The following is a 16,700-nucleotide window of genomic DNA, read 5'->3' as shown; positions in this document are numbered from 1 at the left end:
TTTTCAACATTTATTTATTTTTGGGACAGAGAGAGACAGAGCATGAACAGGGGAGGGGCAGAGAGAGAGGGAGACACAGAATCGGAAACAGGCTCCAGGCTCCGAGCCATCAGCCCAGAGCCTGACGCGGGGCTCGAACCCACGGACCGCGAGATCGTGACCTGGCTGAAGTCGGACGCTTAACCGACTGCGCCACCCAGGCGCCCCTTTCTTCTATTTTAAAATAAGCTGTTATGTGGAATTCTGTGAAACAAACTTCTCAAATCAAAATGCAATTATGATTTCAATATATTTTTTCAGAACAAAAGCTAGAGACCTCTCAAAACAAGATTTAAACACAGTTAAGGTAAATTGTGTGTTAATTTCATAAAGAATAAATTTGCCTTACCAAAAGTAAAAACAAAAACAAAAAAAACACAGGGGGGGAGCCCACTGTGATAGGAAAGGTCATTAGGAAGAGTACCTGATATGAAGGAGTCATGCCTCCAGCCTCCCCTAGTCCCTAGGGCTGCCCAGTAGCTGCCTCGCTCTTCAAGTGCAGAAGCCAGTTGAAATATCAGGAATGGAAGCCAATGTGACCATCCCAATCTGGTAAAACAAGCCACATGGGGCTACTCAAAGTGTAGTGAGAAAAACTGGGACCAACCTGCCCCCTGAAGCCATGTCCCTGGGCATCCTTTGAAACCCCATACCCAACATGTCTGACCTGCGTCTAAAGGATGTGCCCCCCATCCCTGCTCTGGCCGACACTGCCTGGAATGCTGTGATGAAGAGGAGATATATGTCCGGGTCAGGAGTGACACGTGGCTCCTGAGGCACACCTGGAAGCCTAGCCCTCTAACTGTCACACAGCACAATGCCTCAGTGCCCAATCTGCGTGGGTCCAAGGTGACCATCTTTCTGACCATTCCAGCACTGTCAGCCCTAAGTCGCACCGCAGTGCTGCAGGATGAGCTGAACTACCTGCACGGCCAGATTGCCAAGATAGCAGCATCTGATACACCTTTGGTTTCGTTAACAACAGATTTCTTATCTCCAGGAAGTTCAAATGTCTCTCCTCCCTTACCTGGTTTTGGATCCTCACTCCACTGTACAACTTCCTTTGCCATTAGTGGCATCACCAAGGAGACCAAGGTAGAGGTCCCTGAGCTACCATTAGCCCCCCCTGCTCTGTTCTGCCAGCCCTGAAGGCTGCAAACCACAACACAAAGCAACCCACAGCTCGTCTGAAGAGGATGACTGTGTCTCTCTGCCCAAGGCCAGCAGCTTTGCAGACATCATGGGGATCCTGGAGGACTTTCACCAGATGGAACAGAGCCTAGATCTAGCTCTTAGGAAAAAACCTCAGGAAAAAACCTTAATGATAAGAGAGGTAAGTAATCTACCTCATAAAGAGTTCTAAAGTAATGGTCATAAAGATGCTCACCAAACTGGGGAGAAAATGGGGAAAAGAATGGATAAACACAGAACTCCAACAAAGAGATGGAAAATATGCAGAAGTACTAAACACAAGTTACAGAGCTGATGAACACAATGACTGAACTGAAAAATACACTAGAAGCGTTCACCAGCAGACTACATGACACAGAAGAAAGGATAAGTGAACTCAAAGACAAGGCAGTGGAACTCTCCCAATCAGAGCAGCAAGAAAAAGAAATGAAATACTAGAAAAATAATGAAAAAAAAAAGAAAAAAGAAAACATGGCTTAAGGGACTTATGGGACTACATCAAATGGACTAACATTCTTATCACAGGGCTCCCCAAAGAGAAAGAAAGGCACAGAAATCTTATTTGAAAAAAGAATGGCTTGGGGCGCCTGGGTGGCGCAGTCGGTTAAGCGTCCGGCTTCAGCCAGGTCACGATCTCGCGGTCCGTGAGTTCGAGCCCCGCGTCAGGCTCTGGGCTCATGGCTCGGAGCCTGGAGCCTGTTTCCGATTCTGTGTCTCCCTCTCTCTCTCTGCCCCTCCCCCGTTCATGCTCTGTCTCTCTCTGTCCCAAAAATAAATAAACGTTGAAAAAAAAAATTTTTTTTTTTAATAAAAAAAAAATAAAAAAAGAAAAAAGAATGGCTTAAAACATCCCTAACCTGGAGAAGAAAACAGACATCCAGATCCAGGAGGCCCAGGGAGATCCATATGAGCTTAACTCAAAGAGACCCTAAAAGCAGCAAGAGAAGAATAACTTGTTATCTAAAAGGGAACCCCCCCCCCATAAGACTATAAATACATTTTTCAGCAGACCATTTGCAGGCCAGAAGGGAGCGACACATGTATTTAAAATGCCGAAAGAAGAAAACTTCCAACCAAGCAAAGTTACTCAGAATTGCAGAGAGAGAGTTTTCCAGATGAGCAAAAGCCAAAGGAGTTTATCACCACTAAATCAAACTTACAAGAAATGTTAAAATGACCTCTTCAAGCTGAAAAGAAAGTGCTAGTCAGTAACAGGAACACATATCAAAGAGTAAATCTCACTGGAAGGATAAATATAATAATGAAAATAATGGATTCAGCACTTATTAAGGTTAAAAGGACAAAAGCAGTAAAAATAACTATGATTATAGTAACTAGTTAAGGGATAACTTAGATAAGGCACACACAAGATAAAAAGATGTAGGTCTGTCCAGTGCAAGACCGCTTACTGCCATGGGCTGCTTTCCACTGCTTGGGTGCCTTGTCTAGAGCCAGGGCCTTAGTCTTGGCCTTCTATGGGGTGGGTGCACAGTGCCCAGTTTCCGGATGCCTCTGGGAAGGAGCTCTTAGCCAAAGCTAACAAACACCACTTCTTACACAGCCTGGCCCTGCTGGGGGTACCCCATTTACTCCTAGCCTCTAGAACCACTTTATACTGCACCAGCTTTTACTTCCAGGCTCTGGCCCAGACTTTGGCCCCTGTGCGAGGGAGCCTGCTAATCTTGGGCTGGCTTACCTTGGTTCTTTGAGTTTCCTTGCACTTAATCTCTGGGTACTTTTTTTGAGAGTTGAAGCAGGGAGAAGATTAAAAGAGAAAGGGGACAAAGAAAAAAAGATGAAAAATGTGACATCAAAAACACGCAAGGGAGGAGTAACAATGTTGAGCTTTAGAATGCAATCAAACTTAAGTTGACAACTATTTTATCAACCTAAAATAGACTGTTATACATATAACTTGTTATAGTTACAGTTAAACTTAACTACAAAACAAAACCGGTAGTAAATACACAAAAGATAAAGGAGCATAAGCATACCACTAAAGAATGTCAGCAAACCACAAAGGGAGAGAGCAAGAGAAGAAAGGAACAAAGAGGAACAAAAACCAGCCAGAAAACAACTAACAACATGGCAATGAGTACATACCTATCAATAATTATACTTTAACTGTAAATGGACTAAATACTACAATCAAAAGACAGAGTAGCTAAATGGACTAAAAAACAAAATCTATATGCTGCCCACAAGAGACTCCTTTAGCCTTAAGAACACACACAGACTGAAAGTGATGGGATAGAAAAAGATATTCCATATGGAAACCAAAAGAAAGCCAGGGTAGCTATACTTATGGATATATAACCAAAAACTCGGGGGCACCTCAGTGGCTCAGTCTGGCTCAGTTAAGCATCTGACTCTAGATTTTAGCTCAGATCATGATCTCACAGTTCATGAGTTTGAGCCCCGAATTGGGCTCTGACAGTGCAGAGCCTGCTTGAGATTCTCTCTCTTTCCCTCTTTCTCTCTCCCTCACTCCCATGGTCTCTCTCTCTCTCTCTTTCTAAAATAATTTTTTAAGGGGCGCCTGGGTGGCACAGTCAGTTGGGCGTCTGACTTCGGCTCAGGTCACGATCTCACTGTTCATGGGTTCGAGCCCTGCATCAGGCTCTGTGCTGACAGCTCAGAGCCTGGAGCCTGCTTCAGATTCTGTCTCCATCTCTCTGCCCTCCCCTGCTCTTGCTCTGTCTCTCTTGCTCTCAAATATAAAATAAAACATTTAAAAAAATTTTTTAATAAATTTTTAAAAGGAAAAAATCGACTTTAAAACAAAGATTGTAACAAGAGACAAAGGGTACTATATAATGATAGAGGGGTCAATCCAACAAAAGACTAGAACGTTTATAAATATTTATGAACCCAATATAGAAGTATCTGAATATATAAAGCAAACATTAACAGACATGAAGGGAGAAACAGCCATATAATACCAACAGAGAACATTAACAATTTTACGTTTATTTTTTGAAAGAGACAGAAACAGGCAGAGCATGAGCGGGGGAGGGGCAGAGAGTGAGGGAGACACAGAATTTGAAGCAGGTTCCAGACTCTGAACTGTCAAGACAGCACACAGCCCGACAGGGAGCTTGAACCTGTGGACCAGGAGATCATGACCTGAGCCGAAGCCAGCTGCTTAACTGACTGAGCCACCCAGGCGTCCCAGCAGGGGACTTTAATACCCCACTTACATCAATGGATAGATCAGACAGAAAATAAGAAAACATCACCTTAAATGACATGTTAGACCCAACAGACCTGACAGATATATACAGAACATTTCATCCAAAAGCAACAGAATATACATCCTCAAGTATGTATGCAACATCCACCAGGATAGATCAGGTAGGACACAAAACAAGTCTGAATAAATTTAAGGGGACTGAAATCCTATCAAGCATCTTTTCTAACCACAGTGATATGAAACTAGAAATCAAAAACAAAAAAGAAAGAAAGAAGGAAAGAAACCAGAAATCAATTTTTTTTTAACTAAAAACAAAAGGTGGGGGAAGGAGAAATCATATTATGGCCAACAAATCACAGAGAAGGTTATTTTAAGACTAAGTTCAATCCTCTTCTGTTAATGTCTTCCTACTAACTTAAAAGTCCAAGAACAACTTTATAAAGGAAAGTGACATTCTTCTGTTTCAGCCAGAATTCTTAAAATAATCTTTAACTTAAAATGTTTCGCAAAGATGGATGCTCGCAGTTCAAATGCCAGTGATAATTCAATTGGCTGCAAAATTCGGTGTTAGCAGTCTCTACATTTATAGGGAAAACCTAACACAGTATACGAGTATCAATTGCCATATCTGTGGTTTCAAATGAAACTTCCTTCCACAGCACTTAAATCATCCTTTTTCTCCTAGGTCCCTGGTTTGATTCATTTCCTTTAATCTTGCTTTATGTTAAGACGATATTTGGTCCCTGGCTCCATTTAGTGGAGTTCAGGGTCATCAGAATAATGCCCTTGGAATGTTGTCTCTGAACCAACTTCCTAATATAGGTTATGCTCCTGTTCTTAAGAATTTTAATATATCCAAATCATAATGTCCAAATCGTAACAAGGCTAGATGTAAATACTAACTGGAAGATTTATTAGAGTAAAGCAAAAAAGGAAAGAAAAAAATTTTAAGCTTTCTAGAAACCTAACACCAGCTAGAGTATAATAAATAAAAATAGACCTACTTCTGCTACCTTTGTCGAGCCCAGTGGTTTATCAAGCTAGGTAGCGAAGGACGCAATAAATAAGACAGATCTATGCCTTTATGGAATCTGAGACTCATCCAGTTCTAGGACCATCTCTCCTCAACTGTCCTAGAAGGAGAGTGTTATAGAAAGTTTCAATATGGTGCAAATGGGACTCATTGCAAAACAATAAGTACGTATCTTTTAATATATCGGACTTCTGTATTAAGGTTGTGATTGTATTTGAAACCGGAATACTCATGTAGGATTAGAAAGGAGAGGAAATAGAAGTGGAGAGTGCAAAGCTAGGAACTGAGTCACTTCTCCCACCTCATCAGGTTTTTCACCCTCGCTACTGGTTACATAAATCCTACGTGGAATGTAATCTTTCACTTAGGACAATTTTATCTCTTAAGCCTTTCATAAACCTGTCACACCATGAGCTACGTGAAACATTTTTTGTCTTATAGGTTCTCAGTTTGCAAAATAAAAACTTTCATCACTCCAAACTAAATGCAGTATGAAGATCACAGTACCAAGAGAGAATTTGATTCTTACCGATAAGCACCTGCCCTAGTTAATGTTTCAAAGTAATTTTTTTAACAAAATTATATTGCAGAAACTAAGACTTAATTGTCCTAATTTAAGCAAGCTCACTAAAAATTTCCATTAAGATATTTTTCCCTTAAAATAATATAACCAAAACACTTCCCGTTACTTTAATAGCGCTGAAACACCAAAAATTTGTCATGTGACTTTAGGAAATTTACTTTTAAAACAGATTTAGGAGGTTTAGACCACCGCATTTCCAATGACAAAAAGAAATCCCATTGAGGATGGAATTATTAAAATTATTATAATCTCCTGTTTTATTGCATCAATACGTATTAGAGGACAAAAATAGCCATTTAATTCAAGAAGTGATCCAAAGAGACTAAAAGTTACATTAATCTGTGAAAAGTCACATGTAAAACAAATCTATATAAACCCCATGTCCGTTATAATGAGAAAGGACCTCATCAGCACAAGGCATGTGGTACAGTTACACAATACTAAGCTATATTATCAGGCAAAGTGACTTAGTCTCATTTATAGGAGGAAAAGAGAGGGAAGGAGAAAGAAACATGAGAAAAAGAGGAAAACTTGTAAAAATAAAAGAAGATGGATGGGTACCTGGGTGGCTAAGTTGCTTAAGCATCTGACTCTTGATTTCGGTTCAGGTCATGTCCTCATGACTCGTGTGAGCCCTGCATCGGGCTCTGTGCTGCCAGTGCAGAGCCTGCTTGGGAATCTGTGTCTCCCTCTCGCTCTGCCCTTCCCCTGCTCATGGGCACTCTCTCTCAAAATAAATAAACTTACAAAAAAAAAAAAAAAAAGATGGAGCACATAAGATCATTTTTTCCAAGTTTGCAGGCAGTAAATGATAGGACTCTTCTCTTCACAAAAGAAACATGCTGGCTGGGGGCGCCTGGGTGGCGCAGTCGGTTAAGCGTCCGACTTCAGCCAGGTCACGATCTCGCGGTCCGTGAGTTCGAGCCCCGCGTCAGGCTCTGGGCTGATGGCTCAGAGCCTGGAGCCTGTTTCCGATTCTGTGTCTCCCTCTCTCTCTGCCCCTCCCCCGTTCATGCTCTGTCTCTCTCTGTCCCAAAAATAAATAAACATTAAAAAAAAAAAAAATTTAAAAAAAAAGAAACATGCTGGCTGGCTCTGATATACAAACAAAATCACATATGAGAATCAAGTATACTAATATTGTCAACATGCAGACTAGTGCTTTCAAGCTAGCAAGATCCCAATAACAAGTTAGCCAAGTATAAGTTTGTCTACAAGACATCTCAGGTAAAAGAAGAGATTTAGATATGCTACATGGTCATGATTTTATTGGCCATTCTCCACCACCATAGAAATCAAATACTGAATGCTCTAAATGTGTCAGGAAGCCATCAAAATCCTCAAGGAGAAAGCAGTCAAAAAACCTCTTTGACCTCAGCCGCAGCAACTTCTTGACTCAACATGTCTCCAGAGGCAAGGGAAACAAAAGCAAAAATGAACTATTGGGACCTCATCAAGATAAAGCACATCCTTTGCTGTGCTTCCTCTGTACAGCAAAGGAAACAATCAGCAAAACTAAAAGGCAACTGACGGAATGGGAGATGACATATCAGATAAAGGGTTAGTATCCAAAATCTATAAACAACTTATCAAACTCAACACCCAAATGGGGCGCCTGGGTGGCGCAGTCGGTTAAGCGTCCGACTTCAGCCAGGTCACGATCTCGCGGTCCGTGAGTTTGAGCCCCGCGTCAGGCTCTGGGCTGATGGCTCAGAGCCTGGAGCCTGTTTCCGATTCTGTGTCTCCCTCTCTCTCTGCCCCTCCCCCATTCATGCTCTGTCTCTCTCTGTACCAAAAATAAATAAACGTTGAAAAAAAAAATTAAAAAAAAAAAAAAAAAACTCAACACCCAAAAAACAAATAATCCAGTGAAGAAATGGGCAAAAAACATGAATAGACACTTCTCCAGAGAAGACATCCAGATGGCCAACCGACACATGAAAAAATACGCAACATCACCCATCATCAGGGAATTACAAATCAAAACCACAATGAGATACCACCTCACACCTGTCAGAATGGCTAACATTAATTAACAACTCAGACAACAACAGATGTTGGCGAGGATGCGGAGAAAGAGGATCTCTTTTGCCCTGCTGTTGGGAATGCAAACTGATGCAGCCACTCTGGAAAACAGTATGGAGGTTCCTCAAAAAACTAAAACTAGAACTACCCTACGACCCAGCAATTGCACTACTAGTATTTATCCAAAGGACACAGATGTGCTGTTTCGAAGGGGCACATGCACCCCAACGCTTATAGCAGTGCTATCAACAATAGCCAAAGTATGGAAAGAGCCCAAAATGTCCATCGATGGATGAATGGATAAAGAAGATGTGTGTGCAGTAATACTGCAGAGTATTAATCAGCAGTCAAAAAGAATGACATCTTGCCATTTGCAACTACATAGATGGAACTGGAGGGTACTATGTTAAGCAAAATTAGTCAGAGAAAGACAAATATATGACTTCACTCATATGAGGAATTTAAGATACAAAACAGATGAACATAACGGAAGGGAAGCAAAAATATAAAAACAGGAAGGGGGACAAAACATAAAAGACTCATATATAGAGAACAAACAGAGTTGTTGGAGGGGTTGTGAGAGGAGGGATGTTCTAAATGGGTAAGGGGCATTAAAGAATCTATTCCTGAAATCATTGTTGCACTATATGCTAACTAACGTGGATGTAAATTAAACAATAAATAAATTTAAAAATAAATAAATATGTATAAGTCCCAGACTCCAAAGGCCCAAGAACCTGAAGCTAAAATGTCTGAGGACAGCAGAAGATGGAAATCCCAGCTCAAGGAGAGTGAGCAAATTCACTCTTCCTCTGCCTTTTTGTTCTATTTGGATCCTCAGTGGATTGGTGATGCCCACCCACAGCAGTGAGGGTGGACCTTCTTTACTCAGTCTACTCATTTAAATGCTAATCTCTTCCGGGAACACCCTCACGGACATACCCAGAAATAATGTTTTACCAGCTCTCTAGGCATCCATTAGCCTAGTCCAGATGACACACAAAAGTAACCAACACAGGGAGCCACCATGAGTTTTTGACGAAGTAAGTAATATGAATGGACCTGTGATTTCTAAAAGTTACCTTTAGAAGCATATGGGAAAGAAGGCTGAATGAGCAGGACCAGTTTGTAAACACCTACTGGAGTAGCCAACAGATAACTTTCTGAACTAAGGCTGTGGGAGACACCAACAAAGCACTGAAGTAGAACCGAAAGAAATTCACAACTGAACGAATGGGGGACCATCACTTTTCACAAATACGACCACAGCCTCCTAAAGTTCTCCCTCCCATACATTGCCCCACTACAGCTGGGAGTGATTGTTTTACAAACTAAATCAAGTTGCATCTCAAGGCCCTCCACCCTGCCTCCCTACATACCAAACTGGACTTTTCACTTCCTACACGTTCAACTTCTTTCCTGCCTCAGGATCCTTCACTCACTGTTTTCCTTTATCTGCAAACTGGCACCCTGGTGTTTTTCACCAGGCGGAACCCTAACCGGTCTTCAAATCTCAATCTGAATGTCCCTCCCTCAAAGACCTACCCACCTAAACTCTCTAGTCTAGTACCATGTCCCAACCTTTATAGTCTCTCTTGGAATACTTACACACATGCAGACATGGGTTTATGTATATATTTGATTAATATCTATTCCCCATTAGACTATTCCTAAGACGTAGGATTATAACTATTTGTTACCTATACCTAGCCCAGTACCTGGCACCTGGCAGGGGGTGCTTGGGTGGCTCAGTCGATTGAGCGTCCAACTTCAGCTCAGGTCATGATCTCAAAGTTCATGGGTTCAAGCCCCACGTCGGGCTCTGTGCCGACAGCTGGGAGCCTGAAGCCTGCTTTGGATTCTGTGTCTCCTTCTCTCCTGCCCCTCTCCCGTTTGTGCTCTGTCTCTGTCTCTCAAAAATAAATGTAAAAAAAATAATAATAGTAAATTTCTTTAAAAAAAAAAAAAAAAAAAAACCAAGCACGTGCTGAATAATAAATATACCACAAGAGACCACTTTGAGTTCTTGACTGGGAAAATAATAATGCCATTACCTAATAAAGGGAACACAGGAACATCAAATCTGTGGATAAAGTGGAATTCTACCTGGGGAATATTGAGTTGAAGAAATAGTGAATTAGGTCTGAGCTGTAGAATCACCAGTGAATGATCACTCAGCCAAAAGAATAAATGTAACATTACTGGAAAAGGAGAAGCAAAATAAAGCAAGCTATGAGCAGATAAGACAAACCTCTATTTAAGTGGGAGGAAGAAGAAAACAGACAAAAGGTTTATATTCCTAATATGTAAAGGGCTTATAAAATAGCAAATATCAACAAACCTGAAGAAAACGAGGCTTAAAAAAATGGACAGTTAACAGTAAAGAAAAATGCAAATGCCTCCTAACCATATAAAAATATATTCAGCCCAATGTGTACCTCAAGGTAAACTTGGTATAAGACTATCTTTAAAAAAAATTGTTGTTAATTTAAATGATTCTAAAACGTGTATAGGGCTCCTGGGTGGCTCAGTGGGTTAAGCGTTCGACTTCAGCTCAGGTCATGATCTCCCAGTTTGTGAGTTCAATGCCCGCATTAGACTCTGTGCTGACAGCTCAGAGCCTGGAGCCTGCTTCAGATTCTGTGTCTCCCTCTCTCTCTGCCCCTCCCCCACTCAAATTCTGTCTCTCTCAAAAATAAATAAACATTTAAAAAGTAAATAAAATAAAATGTCTATAAGGAAATTTTTAAAGTTAAAGATATTCAATTTCACGCATGAGATGAGTGAAATTAACATAACAGTGATATTCCATTCAGTAAAAAAACAAAAGTTTGACAACATATTGTGTTGCTGAGGTTATGCATAGACAAATAGGCACTTTCACACATTACCAACGGGAACACAGAGACACATGAGGCACCCAGTTCTGATAGTATTATCCCTGGTGTCATTGAGAACCAGAATTCTTAGCTAAGAAAAAAAGATACAGATGTAAAATAAAAGACTGAGCAAAAATCTTATAGAGCTGAAACAGAATTGGAAATATCAGTATAAACTCATGAGGTTCTTAATCTTAAAAAAAATTTTTTCCTAATTTTGACAACAGAAAAGATCTAGTGACGATGGTCAATCCATTAGAAATAAGAACCTCTAGAGGCCAGATTGTAGTCTTGAAATCCTACTCCCCAGTAAAGGAATCAGGGGTCCTTTTGGGTCCAGCGATATCAGGTGTAGAGAGGAAATGTACATGATGTGCCTAGAAATCCCTGTCATACCAGATAATCAAAGAAGCTATCACAAACTACTAGAGTCATGTCAAAATAACTCAGCAACTTTAAAAGGCTCCCACTGGTCCAAGATTAAATAATTGAAGCAGAAAAAAAAAAATGAATTTTTCAAAAGTCAGTATGTTTAAATCTAAGAGTCCATAATGAGTCTAGGGAAGAAGAGGCGACCCTAACTGATCACCATTGGAGAAGGCTAATATAACCAACTCATTGTTTTGAAATTGGTAAGTCAGAAGAAACTATCAAGCTTTTCTCCAACCTTTCCTATACATACTGCACTACTAGGTAACAAATAGTACATAAGGAACAGTTTCCCTTTATAGAAGATTTCACATAATAAGTGAACAGTAAAGTTACAGTGTTACGTCTTGCAACCCCTAATTATTTAATAGACCTAAAGCAGGGAGCCCACTGCCTGTTTTTGTAAATAAAGTATTATTAGAACACAGCTATGGCCATTCATTCACATTTTGTCTATGGCTACTTTCCCACTACAAGGGCAGAGTATAGTAACTGTATCAGAGGAGACCAGATGGCCCACAAAGCCTAAAAATACACTATCTGGCCCCTTACAGAGAACGTTTGGCATTCTCTCATCTAAAGCATTGAGCATAAACGGCAACTAATCAGCATTAAGAGAGACGACTAAACACTTGTGTACCAGACAGACACTTGCCAAAAGAAATTGAACCTGAATCTGAGCAAATCTCCGGATCCAACTGCCAATTAACAAGAAAAACAAAGGACAGAGGAATATGCTTATTTTTTTTAAGACTGCATTTTTAAGTAACCTCTACACCTAACGCGGGGCTTGAACTCACAACCCCAAGATCAAGAGTCGCATGCTCCACAGACTAAGCCAGCCACGCACACTGACAGATGAGTACATTTAATCACTTCACAGGAATGTAATCAGGAACACCCACATCTACGGCCCAAAGACCCAATTTGCTCAACAAAAATTTTAAGGACACAAGGCAGGGGGAACTTAGGAGAAAAATCAACGAATTGCAATGAAGGGAGGGCTTATCTAGATCCTGATTCAAACAGCTCAACTGCTTTGGAAATGTATGAAAGAATCAAAATTACCACGAACCGCACATTTTATTACATTGGGATTGTTGCTGTTTTTTTTTTTTAAAGATGATAACAGTATCGTGGTTGTATTTTTTAAAAGAAGATCTACTTTAAGAATACATACGGGAATATAAACAAGTTATATGATGTCTAGGATTTGCTTTAAAATAATACAGAGTGGGAAAGAAGTCCATGGAAGAGAAACAAACAATTTGGCCATGATTTGATAATTATTAAACCTGAGTGATGAATACAAAGGGGTTCATTACACTAGCCTGTTTACTTTGTACAAGTTAAAAATTTTTTTCCATAATAAAAATTAAAAATAAGGCAAAATCTTTCTTATTCAGACACAGAAAAAAATCTGATGGAAAAAGGTCAGGAAGTATGCTAGATCACCCCAAAAAGGCAACTGGACCGTGACAAGGTGTGGGATCTTTCAAAAGAAGGGTAAGAAGCCAACTTTGAAAAGAACCAGTTCGGAGATCAAGCAAATGACTTTTACAAACTGAGTTATGTGCCCTTTTCCAACTATTTCAAGCACCTAGAAAAAGGATATATATGGCCAACGAACTTAGGTTTGAGAACTAATTAAGATGTGTTCCTCAGAGTTTTAAAAAGGCAAGAGACCATAAGATGTAAGAATGACCGTGGAGTTTGGGTAAGTGGAAAGCTAATGAGGCTAGGAAACAGTCCACCTGGTTAAAGAAAACAAAACAAAAACAAAAACAAATGCCAAGAAACTACAAGTCAAAATTAATACTAAAAACAGATTTAAGAAGTGGGATGTGACAGAGGGTTATGATCATGACAGGAAGCTTGCCAAAGCCTCAGAAATTAGAAGTCTTCCAGGAGATGGTGAGGTCTAAGGTACGAAGTGATGGGGTGTGCGCAGCAGGCAGAACTTTTGGATTCCAGTCCTGATGAACGAATGCTGGGTAACTAATCGGTTTCAGCTCCCTGCCAAAGAATCACACCCTTCTCCCAAGCTTATTTCAACAGGTAACTGTATGTGTAAAGGTCCCAGGATTGGGAGCTCTGGTCTAAGACGTAGTGATATTGGAAAATCAGTAAGATGAAAATGATGGATGCTAGAAGTATCAAGGAAGCAGGATGAGAGCCACCAACATGATAAAAGAGACAACATCAGAGTCAAATAAAGGAAAATTCTAGAGGTCAATAGAAGAGAAGGATAAAAAATGTGGAGAGAAAGAATGAAAGACCTCAACTTCCAAACAAAATGATTAACTGAAAAATGTTGTGTTAGTGAAGGCGTTATTGTAACCCCACACTTCCAAGAACATAGTCTAAAAATCCATCAAATAGGTTACAGAAGAAAGGTATCCTCAAAAAACCAAAAAATCTACCAATTTGTTCATTATGATCATAAAGTGTTAGATGTATGAAAATACCAAAAAACCTGAAAAAACATTTAGTTTATTTCGCTCATTTCATAGATGAGAAAACTGAGGTCTACTAAGGCTAATTAACCTGCACTCAAGAACACCATACAATTAATGATCAGAACTAGGGCTAAAATGTACCCCATTCTTCACTCACCCTCTTGACCTTGCATCCTCATTTAATGCCATGGTTTCCATTTGGTGACTGACTTCTCTACAACACTAAACGCCATTATATATTTTCATGCTTCGATAGCAGGCATTTGATAAATATTTGTCGCCTGACACTCAAAGTGAGCCTAGTTCAATGATTTTTCTTTCAAAGGTCCCCCATATCAACAACTGGTTCTGCTCACTTTTACTCCTCTGCCCCCCAACAAAAAGGTACTGAGGAAATCTCAGAGGTGTTCAAAAAACATGTCGGCTAACTAGCATCCATGCTTCCAAAAAATGTTAGAACGCGAAAAGGCACACATAGTGCCCGGGGGAAAAAAAAAAAAAAGAGTTGACGTCACTCTCCTCTTATCATCTCCAAAAATGTGTCATTACATAATGTACACATCAGTGGGAAGTAAGACGATGTTCTTGACCGGATGGACTCAAAGCACCTAAACTGACAGGAAAAGACCGCAACAGGATAAACTACCTCAGTCTTACAATAAGGGATTATGGAGAATGCACGGAGTACAGACTTCACACACGTTTACGTATTTTTAATGTACTCTCTATAAATGTTACATATAATCCTGGACCTAGAATCTCATGGAAGGAATGTTCTGAGCCTCCAAAAACCTGATGTTACTGCTATTTTTAGATGTGATTTTTTTAAGTTAGCAAAAAAAAAAAAAAAAAAGGCAGGTATTATAAGAAGAGAAGGCATCATAGAGGGGAAGGCAATTCACACAAAAATTATCTTTACAAACTTCTATTATTCTTTTTAAGAAAAAGTACGTATCCTTACCACTTAGAAAGGGTTGTTGAGGCACAGAGTTTGTAGAAAAGACACCAATTTTGGAAAGGATCCATCTAGAAGCTTTTTCGACCTGGAGCTTGTTGTACTTTATAGGCACGCAAGTGGGCACAGTAGTGCAAAGCCGTAGTGATTCACCATGTACGAAGCAGAATATGGAATGTTCAAGGCTGGAAGATAAAAAAATAGAGAAAAGGAAAATACTCGGGCTGGTTATTAGTAGCACCCATGTTTAAAACAAAAGGTGTCCCATTTTAGTGGTTTTTATAGAACAAATATCATTACTGAAGCTAAGTTTTTATAACTGAGAACTTGCACAAGAAGAACTTACTTATATAAGTATCTTAACTACGTAGGGAAAGAATCTACCTGGAGAGAGAAAACAAGAAAATGAGAATTAGTCTTCCAAAGGCTCTAAATTAAAGATTTCTTTGCCACCCATAACTTCTTTGTCAAATACATTATAAATTTCCCTACCATCTAAACACAATTACCTGTTTCTTAATGAAACAAGGAGGATCATCAAAGGAGTGCTTCCACAGTACTTGAGGATATATACCTTATAGGACTTGGGGTAATGACCCCAGAACAGCCTTTATTTCAAAAGGTACCCCCAAAGTACCCCAACAAATAAGCACCCTCTGTTCCTGGTGGTGGTGTCAATATCTACAAAGTTAGGAATGAATTTATCCTTTGACCCAACAATCCTCTTTCTGGGACATTCTCCTACACATGTACTTGTACACTCATAAAGTATACAGCAAGACTGTTGTGAGATTGTTTGTAAAAGTGAAACACTGAAAACAACCCAAGTTACACATGATCTAGCAATTCGACTCCTGGGTATATAACAAGTGATAAAATACATCCATGCAAAAATAAAAACGTAAGTGTTCACAGTAGTGTTATTTGTAATAACCAAAAGGCAGAAACAAGACAATGGTCATCCACTTTTATAGCAATTTGACAGAGTAAATTTATGTTCCTTGAATATAATGATAAAAAGGGTGGGCTTGTATTTTATGTATCATATTTAAAGAAAAAAAAAAGACAATGGTCATCAACTGATGAACGGATAAATAAAATGTGATAGATCCCATCCAATGGAATATTTCTGCCACAAAAAGGAATGAAGTAATGATACATGCTACAGCATAGATGAATCCTAAAAACTATGCAAAGTCAAAGAAGCTAGTCACAAAAGGCCACATATTACATGATTCTATTTATATGAAATGCCTAGAATAAACAAATCTACATACAGAAAAAACAGATTAGTGGTTGAAGGGCTGCGGGGGAGAGGAAGATGGGGAATGACTAATGGGTATACTGTTTCTCTCAGTTTCCAGTCACTTGCACTCTGACCCAATACTAAATACTAAAATACTCTTCCTAATGACTTTGAAAGAATTTTAAGTGCCCATTCTAACTTGTATCTGACCTCCCCTCTCTCACTACTCCAATGAACCTCAGATTGCTGCCAAGTGCACAACTAGGATCACAAAATTCTCTGGTTTGGTAGTACAGTGGTACTCCTAATTCCTACAGAATAAAGTTCAGAAATTAATTAGCCTCAAAGTCAAGATCCTAATGGCAGAGAATAAACTACGAGCACATCTCCCTAATATTCTCTAGACTACAGACAAGCTGAACTCTGCTCCGTGCAAACATATCCCATTCCTACACCCACATCTTTTTTCCATCTGGAATGCCCACCCTTTGTTTCCATGCACTGAAATTCCTCTAAAATCATTTTTAAAGCAAAAAATCACTTATCCGACCAGAGCATTGGATTTCTCAACTCTCACACCTTCAAGGACTAGTTTACAAAGACTATAAAGGGTACTGCAAGTATTGTAAGTATGAAGTATAAACTAAGAAGAGCCAATATATATCACT

At 39.6% G+C, this 16,700-nt stretch overlaps 1 protein-coding gene and 2 pseudogenes across 2 annotated transcripts in view; 2 read left to right on the top strand and 1 right to left on the bottom strand.

The window, feature by feature from the left end:
• FRYL (FRY like transcription coactivator) overlaps nucleotides 1–16,700 on the bottom strand; it is a 279,655-nt gene that overhangs the window by 224,377 nt on the left and 38,578 nt on the right. For both annotated transcript variants that reach the window (XM_030313899.2, XM_030313898.2), the window contains exon 2: nucleotides 14,793–14,971. The gene's annotated coding sequence lies outside the window, so the exon portion shown is untranslated. The remainder of the gene's footprint in view (nucleotides 1–14,792; nucleotides 14,972–16,700) is intronic.
• On the top strand, nucleotides 560–1,659 carry LOC115512657 (annotated as a pseudogene).
• Nucleotides 1,534–3,079, top strand: LOC115513080 (annotated as a pseudogene).

This window comes from Lynx canadensis, chromosome B1, assembly GCF_007474595.2.
Source record: "Lynx canadensis isolate LIC74 chromosome B1, mLynCan4.pri.v2, whole genome shotgun sequence".
In the NCBI taxonomy this organism is placed as follows: domain Eukaryota; kingdom Metazoa; phylum Chordata; class Mammalia; order Carnivora; family Felidae; genus Lynx; species Lynx canadensis.
Note: the sequence above shows the minus strand (reverse complement) of the source record. Positions and strands in the feature narration are given on the sequence as shown.